Source organism: Myotis nattereri, assembly GCF_964212035.1.
Source record: "Myotis nattereri genome assembly, chromosome: 9".
Classification (NCBI taxonomy): domain Eukaryota; kingdom Metazoa; phylum Chordata; class Mammalia; order Chiroptera; family Vespertilionidae; genus Myotis; species Myotis nattereri.
The window spans coordinates 48559339-48568970 of record NC_138084.1 but is presented as its reverse complement, the minus strand read 5'-3'; positions in this window follow the sequence as shown (position 1 = coordinate 48568970).

Below are 9632 nucleotides of genomic sequence, written 5' to 3'. Positions count from 1 at the left end.
GGAATTCTTTTAGACAGCATATGTTGTTGGTTGGGACCTTTTTTATTCTGTAAATTTCTGATTTTTAATTGGAATGTTTGCTACATTCACATTTATTATAATTACCGACATGGTAGTTTTCATGTCTACTAGTTTACAATTTATTTTCTATTTGTGCCCTGTGCTTTTGCTTCTTCCTTTTCTTCTTATGGACTGCTTTATGATTTTTTTAAGAATTCAACTTCATTTATCTCTTGGAATTTTAAATATATCTGTTTGCATTTTTTAAGTGACTGCTCTAGTGATTCCAACTTTTCTCTCTCCTTAGAGCTGATCTTGCAACACCTGTCATAAAACCCCATAACTCTGTTTATCACTCCTCATCTTCCTGTGTATCATAGTTGCCATATTATTTATAACTACACTAGAGGCCCAATGCATGAAGATTCATGCAAAAATAGGCCTTCCTTCCCCTGGCTGCCAGCATCAGCTTCCCTCCAGCACCCGGGACCTGGGCCTTCACTCTGGCCGCCACCTTCTTCCTTTGCTCCAGCCCTGCCGCCCTCCCGTAGCTCCCTCCACCCCTTGGCCCCCCTCACCTCATAGCAAGCATCTCCAGTCAGTCACTGCTATCTTTGTTACATCAATTTGCATATTCCCTCCTTATTGGCTGTGAGTGCCACTATCTTTGTCATGGAGTGATGGTCAATTTTCATATTCCATCTTTATTAGATATGATATGCTATAAGCCCCATAGACAGTGTTATGAAATTTGTTTTAAAGAGTCCCATGGGTTTTAAATAATTTAAGAGAAAACTCTAGTCTAATATGTTTATCCAAATATTTATAATTTCCATTAGCTTTCTCTCCCTCCCAAAGACTCAAGCTTCTATCTGGTAGCATTTCTCACTAGCTTGAAGCCTCTCCTTTACTACTTCACATAGTGCAAATCTCTGACAATGAATTCTCTTAGTCTTGTTTTATTTTAAAATGTCTTTACTTCAGCTTTATTCTTGAAAGAAAATATCAATGGATATTCTTACCCTGGGTTAATTGTTTTTCTTTTCGCACTTTTTGGACTCCATAGTTACTGATGAGTAGTCAGCAAGATTTTGAGTTCTTATTGCCCTTTGTGTAAGGTGCCATTTTCTTCTGGGTGCTTTAAATGTTTCTCTTTATCTTTGGTTTCCAGTAATTTGACTATGATTTCCCTAGATGTGATTTTTCTTTTTATCTATCCTGCTTTGAGTTTTCTGCATTGTTGAATCTGTACATTTATATCTACACCAAAGTTTGGAAAATTTCAGCTGTATTAGTCTGAGTTCTCCAAAGAAACATAACCAATACGGTATATAAGCAGATCTATATAAAGACAAGATTTATTATAGAAATTGGCTCACATGATTATGGAGGCTGAGAAGTCCCACAATATGCTTCCTATAAGCTAGAGAACCAGAAAAGCTGCTTGTATGATTCAGTACAAGTCTGAACCCATAGAAATCAGGGGGCTGTTGGTGTAAAAGCCACAGCCCAAGCCTGAAGGCTTGAAAACTAGAAGTGATGATGTCTATGGTCAGTAGAAGATGGATTTCTCAGCTCGAGCAAGAAGAGAAAATTCACGCTTTCCTCACCTTCTTGTTTTAGTCACATCTTTAACAGTTGGTGAGGGTGATCTTCTTTCCTTGGTCAACCAATTCAAATGCCGGTCTCTTCTGGCAACACCCCACAGACACATCCAGAAATGATATTTTAATAGTTATCTGGGCATCCCTTAGATCAGTCAAGTTAGCATATGACACTGACCATCACATCAGCATTACGTCTCTTATTAATTTATCTTCCCCATTCTTTCTTTCCCTTCCTTTTGGATATTCAGAAGGAAACCTTTTGTTATTCTTTCTTAATTCCTTTGAGTCTCCTTTCATCATTTTCAATATATTTTTTTCTCTTTCTACTCTCACTTTGGATAATATCTAGACTCTTTTTTCTGTCATGCCCATGCTGATGTTAAGCCCATTTAGATAATTTTTATTTCACATGTTACATTTTTCAGTTTATTTGTTCTTTTCAGAAGCTGCTTTCTTTGTTGATATTTTACATCTTTTTATTCACCAAAAGCATAGTTTCCTTTACTTTATTGAGCATAGTTACAGTAGTCTCCTAATTCCAGCAGTTGGGTAACCTTAGGGTCGCTCTCAGTTGGTTCTCTTTTCTTTTGCAACTGAGCTACAATTTCTTGGTTCTTAGAACATCAAGTAATGTTTGATTTTATCCTGGTCATTGTGAATATTATGTTGTGGGGCCTCTAGATTTAGTTACAGCTCTGAAGAGTGTTGTTGTTTTTGTTTTAGCAATCAGTAAACTGGTTGTCTCAGTCAGGGTTCTCCAGAGAAACAGAACCAATACATATTGTTATGGTCAAAGAAATTTATTTTCAGGAATTGGGTCTTATAGATATGGGGCTATTAAGAAGCCAAACTGAGTAACAGATATCATATGATCTCACTTATTTGTGGAATATAATGAACAAAATGAATTGATCAACAAAATAAGACCTGAAGAAGGGAGACATGGAACATACTGCCATACCTCAATGTGGGGTTGTGGGGAAGAGAAGAGATAAACTTATATGCATATATATCTTGTGGACATGGGCAATATGGTAGTGAAGAACTGGAGGGGTGGGTAGGGGCTAGTAGGAAAAGGGGGAGGGGTAGAAAATGGAAGATATGTGTAATACTATCAACAATAAAAGTATATTTTAAAATGAAAATACAATCAAATCTGTAGGACAGGCTGGAGGCTGGAAACTCAGTCAGGATTTGATGTGCAGTCTTGAGGCAAAATTATGTCTTCAGGAAACCTCAGTTTTGCTCATTAAGGCCATCAGCTAATTGGATGAAAACCAACCACATTATCAAGTGTAATCTGCTCCACTTAAAGTCACCGTATTGTAGATGTTAATCATATCTATGAAATACCTTCACAGAAACACAAATATTAATATTTGATGAAGTAACTGCATGCAAATTAGCCAAGTTGACACAGGAGACTAACCATCACACTTGGTTAGACTTACAGTGCAAACTTTCACACTGTAGTGGGCATGTGTTCTTTAAGCCTTAAGTACAAGCTGTTTTTTATTTTGCCCCATACATGCTGGAGTAAGGCAGGGACTTGGACAGAATTTATAAACAGAATTTGGCTGTCTCTTTTCCGAGATTCCTTTCTCACTTTTCAGTGGCTTTGGTTAGCCTGAGTTCTGTTATTTTGTTCTCCAGGCTGGAAAGACTATGGGTTTTTTTGTCATAGATTTACCCACTCTGCAAAATATCAATTTTGCCCATCTTTAGGTTAAAAGCTGTAAAAATAAAAATAAAAAATACACCCCACGCTACTCTCTTCTTCCAAATATTTTATTTCTCTTAAGACTTTGCCTACTACTTTGTCATTTTCTAGTGCTTACAGGTCATTGTTTTCATTTTGGGTTTATATTTAGTCCACAGTTTATAGTTGTTACTAGAGGCCCGGTGCATGAAATTCGTGCACTCAGGGGAGGGTCCCTCACACTGGCCTGTGCCCTCTCACAGTCCGGTACCCCTCAGGGGATGTCTGACTGACAGCTGTCAGTCGGACATCCTTAGCATTACTGTGGAGGCTGCTTCTGTCTGAGCGGAGCTCCCACTGTGGGAGCACACTAACCACCAGAGGTCGGCTCCTGTGTTGAGCATCTGCCTCCTGGTGGTCAGTGCACATCATAGCGACTGCTGTTTGGTTTATTTGCATATTAGCCTTTTATTATATAGGGCTAGAGGCCCGGTGCACGAAATTCGTGCACGGGGGTGGGGCGGGGAGGGTATGTCCCTCAGCCCAGCCTGCACCCTCTCCAATCTGGGACACCTTGAGGGATGTCCGACTTCCCGGTGTGGGATCGGGCCTAAATGGGCAGTCAGACATCCCTCTCACAATTCAGGACTGCCTGCCTGCCAGCCTGATCAGTCCCTAACCACTCCCCTGCCAGCCTGATCAACACCTAACTGCTCCCCTGCTGACCTGGTTCCCCCCAAGCCCTCCCCTGCTGGCCTGGTCCTCTCTTGCTGCCCTCCTCTGCAGGCCTGGTTGCCCCCAAATGCCCTCCCCTGCTGGCCTGGTTCCCCCCAACTGCCCTTCCCTGCAGTCCTGGTCCACCCCCAACTGCCCTCCCCTGCTGACCATCTTGTGGCGGCCATCTTGAGTCCACATGGGGGCAGCCATCTTGTGTGTTGGAGTGATGGTCAATTTGCATATCACTCTCTTATTAGATAGGATTAGTGGAAGGGTGGAATCCCATAGGAGATATACTAAAAGCAGAAGTCGCATACATTGTGAATGTTTAATTGAGACAGTGAAAGAAAAAGTGTGGCACATTTTGGGTACATGGTGAATAATCAATAAATGATAGCTATGATGATGGTGGTGATGACGATGATGAGTCTCTAGCAGAGTGGTGATTCTGATTCACCCTTGGCTCACAGGCAAACTCTAGATGGCTCTCAGGATTCAGGGGGCAGCAAGTCTCCACACTTCAAAGGAAGCAAGCTCTCCGGAGCAAGTCAGTGTCATAGCCAAGCTTGTTTTCCAAGGCTATCTCCAGCCCTTTCCAGGAACTAGTTCTAACTGGGAAACTGAGGCAGCCATCCAATTAGGCAGATGACATTATTCCAGGATTTTTTTTCAAAAAAGTAGTAAGAGAGGACTGGGGCTTGGCAAGCACTCAAGCCTAAACTACAGGCTTGCTACTATAATATAAGCTTCATGGGGACAAGAATTTATGTCTGTTTTATTAGTGCCTACATTCCCAATATCCAGTCCCATGCTTGGCACACAGTAGGGCCTCCATAAACACTGTTTGAATGAATGGATGAAAATTTAGGAAGCAGGTCTTGTTCATACACCTACTTGACAGGTTTAAAAGTGATTTTCTGAAGGAAGATGTCCTCAAAGAAGAGAGCTGAGTCTGTGGCTAAGACATCACCAGTGGCAGCAATAAAATAGCTGAACAGGCAGATAAGCCCTTCTGAACAGAGCCTCCCTCAATCAGCTCAGCCACAGGACTTATCTTCTGCCTCAGCCTATCCTGGGGCTGCAAAGCATTAAGACTGAATGAATGGCCCGTGGACAACCCCAATTTGAGGTTTCATCAACATCTTGAAGCAGTTTTTGATCATTTGGGGTTTGGCACCACCAAAACCAGAGGCTTTGCCAAACCCTCACGCTCTTTTATGTTTCAGCCCTAACACCCTCAAAGCAATCTTGAGCCTGTTGATTCTACTTCTTCATTTTCACGTATATCATCAAAACATTCACTTTAAACATATCACTGGCAATCAAAGGAATCATCAGCCCTTGGTTAAGGCACTGCGTCAGCGAGATCTGGGTTATTTTCCCAAACACTGCACTGATCCCGCTGTCACTTTTACACCCTTCAATCTCTCCCAGCTACAAAATCCTTGGACTGAGCCAGCTGCATTACCTTGTTTTTAAGGATATATATATATATATATATATATATATATATATATATATATCCCAATATATATATCCCAATATATATTTCCCAATATATACTTATTGGGAAAATTTAGATTAATATAGATCAACCTAAGGAAAATATTATCAACCAGAGAGCAAAATGAACATGAATTCTTCCTTTTTGTAGTTTTTCTCTGCCATATGTTTTATACAATTGAGGTTATGGTATGGCATAATTTAGTATCTACTGTTTCACTTAATATAAAGGGGAACTTTTTGTTATTAAATATTCATTTATACAGTTATTATGCCTCTATGTGTCCATTCTGTCAAGAAAATTTTAGTGGGTATCTGCCAGGTGCCTAGTAGTGAAGGCAAAGCCCCTGGCCTCATGGGTCATGGAGGAGACACAACATAAGGAACCAGTTTACGAGTTATAAGTGCAGTGAGGGAAGCTAAGGTAGGGTAAGAGGCATGTGTGCTGTTTAGGGGAAGTCTGTCTGAGGGTGTGACAATTAAGCAATTTAGAGCCTCTATCATACTCTGTGAAAAGGATGAACAATAATTCACACATCTGATAGCAAACATGTACCTTGTTGAAAATATTTAATTACTAAAAATCACTGCTGAACACTTTGAGGTCAGCAAGCATTTTGAGCTGAGTGGTGCTTATGAAAACAAAACCTGCCAGAATGAATTGCATTAAACAGAGGAGAAAGGGGAGAAGAAAAAGAAGAGAAAATGTCAGAGAAAACAGGGGAAATAGAAGAGAGAGGGGAGGAGATGATGATGATGATGATGAGTGTGCGCGCACACGTGTGCGTAGCCTGATGTTGTAATGTGATGGTACCTAAGTCCATAGGTAACACCCAGTAAGGGAATATAAAGGAGGTGCTTTTTTTTAGAGAGCAGTTGTATTGGCAGAAATTCCTATTTTATTGGCCAAGATAGGACTAAATGTAAAGGAATAGGGTTTTCTTGCTATAGCCTAACATTTACCTTTGGTAATTTTCTCTTCTCGCCACCACGGCCCTCTTGGCTGCCAATAGCTAGCCAAAAGCAATCGTTCCCTTCTTGAATTCCTGTAGAATTGTATCTGTGCCAAGCACAGTGCTTTATAATTACAAGGGGTTTAAACAAACGATGCCCTGAATGAATAAACAACTTAGGAATGCCACTTCATGCAGTCTACCCTGAATCACAGTCACAAATGTGTGTGTTTGCTCCTGTGATGATATCAGGTCCCTGGGAAGCAGTCCATCTTCTATACTTACAGTATTTGGTGCACTACAGACATCTCTGTGTTAAGGGAGGAAAGAAGAAAGGAGGTAGGGGTAAGACGTAGGTAAATACAGGGGAAAAAAAATTTAAAAAGGCATTGCAACAGAGACCAGGAATTCCACAAGGGGAAGAAAAAATGATGAATGGAGAGAGAGAGAGAGAGAGAGAGAGAGAGAGAGAGAGAGAGAGAAGGGAGAATTGAGCAAGAGTGAAGAAGCAGAGGCAGAAACATTCATAATGGACAGACCTTAGTTTTAAGCCATCTTCAGGCCAACCATGAGGCCAACCATGAGGCCTGGCAAGTCTGAATTGGATCCAGAAAAAAAGCAAAGTCCTGTTTGGTTCTAGTACAAAAGACAGAAGAGTTATAAAATTAACAACGAAACCAGGCACAGCTACCACCACAATTCCCACCACTTATTGAGTCCTTATTATTATGTGTATATTAGAGGCTTTACAATTTTCATCTCATTTAATTCTCACCACCGGATGGGGAATCATTACTTCTTTTTTCCAAAGGAGGAAAATAAGGTACAGAGAGGTTAAGCAGCAAGCCTCCAAACCACAGAGCAAAGACGCTGCAGAAGCCAGCATTCACACAGAGTGCACAGGTCAGTTTCAAGGGGAAGCCCATGCTGTAAACTCGGCAGTGGAATTGCTTCTCTGTGTAGGACAACTGATGCCTGTCAAGTGCTTCAACCGTTGTCTTAAACTTTTACCCCCCCCCCCTCATTGCAATCAGAAGTCTTCTCAAGTGGCCACAGACGCCCCCGTGGGTCCCCATAGCTGCAGACATCAGAAAGTGTATATCTATCTGATCAGCTTCATTTGCTGCTCAGCCGGCAGCAAATGGTCAAGGCAGCAGACGGGTCGCATCTCAAGATTCATTGCTGCTCAGGGTCTGCACAGGGCTCCCTGTTTGTTGACACCCCCCGCCCCCCGCCTTTTCCTCTTTGCTGTGCCCATGGTCATGATGCAGCAATGTGCCACCATGTATATCTGGCACACCACATCAGTGTGTGTCCACATATGCTTCAACACTTCTAGGCGACAGATGACCTCGGAGAAGGGGATTCTAGCATGTGATTTAAAATAGCTGATGCAGACTACACACAGGCTGTGTCAGTATTTATCTGAGAGCCGCATCTGCTGTTTTGTGTCAGTGTCTCCTCTAGCCTTCTTACTCAATTCATGGACTAGTCTATAGCAGGGGCTTTACATTGAAACTGATGTGGGTTTGAATTATGGCTTTGCAGCTTCTTTGCTCTGTGATTCTAGCCCAGTGGTCGGCAAACTCATTAGTCAACAGAGCCAAATATCAACAGTACAACGATTGAAATTTCTTTTGAGAGCCAAATTTTTTAAACTTAAACTATATAAGTAGGTACATTGTTATTAACTTAATTAGGGTACTCCTAAGCTGGCCTTTGCTAAAAACGTGCTCAATCTGAGGGGTCGACCTCAGCGAATGTACCCCCACTTCTTCTAATGCCACTTCTTCAAAATAGACTCGCCCAGGCCAAAAACCCACTTCTGCGTTTGGGCCACAAAGTTTCAATTGCACTGTATGTGCGTGCCCGCACATGGCTATTTGCGGAAGAGCCACACTCAAGGGGCCAAAGAGCCGCATGTGGCTCGTGAGCCGCGGTTTGCTGACCACTGTCCTAGGCTAATTACTTAACCTCTCTGGCCTTGTTTTCTTTTAAAAATAGTTTTAATTGAGATAAAATCGACACAACATTTATGAGTTTCAGGTGTACAACATAAGAATTCAGCCGAGACCGGTTTGGCTCAGTGGATAGAGCGTCGGCCTGCGGAATGAGAGGTCCCGGGTTCGATTCCGGTCAAGGGCATGTACCTGGGTTCCGGGCATATCCCCAGTAGGAGATGTGCAGGAGGCAGCCGATCGATGTTTCTCTCTCATCGATGTTTCTAACTATCTCTCTCCCTTCCTCTCTGTAAAAAATCAATAAAATATATTTAATAAAAGAATTCAATATATGTACATGTTGCTAAATGATCACCATAATAAATCTAGTTAACATCTGTCACTGCACATAGTTACAAATTGTTTTCTTTTGATGATAACTTTTAAGAAATATTTTCTTAGCAACTTTCAAATATTCAGTACAGTATTATTAACTGTATTCATGATGCTATACATTACGTTTTCAGGACTTATTTATTTTATAACTGCAAGTTTATAACTTTTGACTACCTCCACCATTCACTGAACCCTAGTAATCACTGTTTTCTCTCTGTCTGTAAGCTTGTTGAGTTTTCCTCTGTTTGATTTATTTCACTTATCATTACACCCTCAAGATCTATCTATGTTATCCCAGGATTTCCTTCTATTTATGGCTGAATAATATTCCATTGTATACATACACCACATTTTCTTTATTCATTCATTCATCAATGGGCACTTAGGTTGTTTTCATGTCTTGGCTACTGTAAATAATGCTGCAAAGAGCATGGGATGCATATATCTTTTCGAGTTAGAGTTGTCAGTTTCTTTGGATAATTACCCAGAAATGGAATTGCTAGATCATATGATAGTTGTATTTGTAATTTTTTTTGAGGAACCGCCATACTGCTTTCCATAGGGTTGTACCAACAGCGCATGAGTGTTCCCGTTTTTCCACGTCCTCCCCCACACTTGCTTTTTTTGGCTTTTTTTATGACAGCCATCCTAACAAGTGAGAGGCAATATCTCATTGTGGTTCTGATTGCCTTTCTCTGATGATTAGTGATGTTGAGCTTCTTTATTTGTACCGTTGATCACCTGTATGTCTTTGTAAAAGTGTCTATTCGGTTCCTCTGCCATCTGATTTTTCAATCTGATTTTTTTTTTTTTTTGC